Source organism: Grammomys surdaster, unplaced genomic scaffold (assembly GCF_004785775.1).
Source record: "Grammomys surdaster isolate TR1022 unplaced genomic scaffold, NIH_TR_1.0 126066, whole genome shotgun sequence".
Classification (NCBI taxonomy): Eukaryota; Metazoa; Chordata; class Mammalia; order Rodentia; family Muridae; genus Grammomys; species Grammomys surdaster.
In genome coordinates this window covers 3,740,166-3,742,320 of record NW_021620876.1, presented here as the reverse complement: position 1 = coordinate 3,742,320, position 2,155 = coordinate 3,740,166, and the positions used below count along the sequence as shown (strand labels likewise).

The following is a 2,155-nucleotide window of genomic DNA, read 5'->3' as shown; positions in this document are numbered from 1 at the left end:
AATGAACTCAGAAAGAAATAGAAAGCTGGAATAGTCTTACAATCATTGTCTTCTCAAAGAAAACACTAGATACTGAGAGTTTTAGAAGGAACCTCTACCAAGAACTTAAGGAGGATAGTAAAACCATTCTAAATGTTTTCTTGGGAACAGAAAATAATTCAAAGTTGTGTTATCCTGGTAGTTTGATTCTGAAAATAAAAACATAAATAGGTGTTATGGTAGATAAGATGAGATAAGATGTAGATGTGAATTGCTTGGTATTATTTCTAAGAAGAGACGAATTTCTTTTCCTCTATGATTTTCACTGCCAAGACTTTTTTTTTTTTTTTTAACCATTAAGTGGGACGGGAGTGGTGCCATGACTGAAACCAGCTTTTAGAAGGAAGGTGGGGATGCATTGGTTTCTTAGATGCTGGAGTTACTATGTGAAAAATAAGACTTCCCTTTGTGTAGTGCATGTTGCAAAGCCCTGGGACTTTATTGAGATGAGGGGCCCAAATGAGCCTAGCATTCCAGCCTTCCCGCCAAGACACATTTGATTGAATTTGTCTTGGAATGAAGCCCAGTCCATTCACTAGCTGAATACTACTTCTTGATCTCAGTTAATACCACACAGAACTGAAAACTTTCCCAGGGAAACGCTAATCAAAAGTCCAACTCACAAAATGGGGAAGCATGATGAAGTAGATTGTTGCTTTAAGCCTCTGTGTTTGAAAGTACTTGGTTAAGCAGCAGTTAAAAATGGAAACAGTTTGTACAGTGGAGAGAACGCACTGTCCAATGTCAGATGTGAACATAGATGCAAAATAGAGTGACACTAGTAAAGCCAGATCCAGTGAAACATGAACATGTACACACACACACACACACACACACACACACACACACACACACACCATGAATGCACGCATGCATGCATACATACCTGGAAGCTGTGTTCTAGTTGCCATGAGTTTTCTACCATTTGGAGTAAGATTTCCTAGAACTCTTATTTCTACATGTTTCTGTAAAGTAATAAATGCCTTGCCATTACTATATAAATGATAAATGGCTTATTTATTGGGGGAACTACTGACATAGCTCTTGATGTTCCTTGGTTATCCGTGTTATAAATACTGTATTTTATACATTTTGAAGAATTTCTGCACCATCGATCAGTATGTCTATCACTTCATAACAATACAATTGTAATCTACTGCATTAAAAGATCAAAGATGGAGCTGGGAAGATGGCTCAGTAGATAGAGCACTTATTGTGAAAACATGAAGACCGAGGATTGCATCCCTGCACTCATATAAATATTGGGCATGCATATCAGCCTGACTGTAATCCCATACTCTCTCAGAAGGAGAAAATAAAGAGGTAACTAATCCAGCTGAGTCAGTGAGCTCTGGACTCAAGTGGGAATCCTTGTCTAAATATACAAAGTAGGATGATTTCTCAGCCTTCTGGCTACAATCTTGTGTAGCACCGTTCTTATCAGTTAACTACCTGATACTTCCTCTATCCAAGGACAATATGTTAAGCCAATGAGGGTACACATACAGCAAATGTGCACATGAAGATAATTTCATATGAGAATAAATTCAGTATCATTATCCATCATGAAAATGAAATTCAAGACCACCATATATTCTATCATATGCCTAGCTGAACAGCTAAATGAAAAATAACATCACATGCGGGTAAGAGAAAGAAATGGGTCATCCATATATTCCTGATGGGGATACAAATTGGTATAGCCACTCCAGAAAATTGCTTGGCATTTCCTTACACAACTGAGCTTGTGATATTACACATGAATATGATATTACACATTTATGGATTGTTCTCTTGGGCTATTTTATGTACAAATGAAAACTTATATTTGAAGACAAAGCTCTGTAAAATATACACATATGATAGGAACTGATGACAGAAGTTCCACTACTTGATTCACCTAAAGTCAACATCAGGCCTCCACACACTTGTGTGCACATACTTGTGAACCCAGAAATACCAGAATGCCTCCCTACCGTACACACTACATACACATACATAAGATTGATGGTGAAAATCTTTATTTTATTCCAATAAATGTAAACAAAACCTTTTACATAAGTTAGGGCTTAATCATCACAAACTCTTATATAGGAGTCTGTAAGGTGGTGAGATG

The 2,155-nt window shown here is 37.1% G+C and overlaps 1 pseudogene; it reads left to right on the top strand.

Moving 5' to 3' along the window:
• The first annotated feature begins 1,432 nt into the window (after window positions 1-1,432).
• Window positions 1,433-1,544, top strand: LOC114610981 (annotated as a pseudogene).
• Window positions 1,545-2,155: the final 611 nt, after the last annotated feature.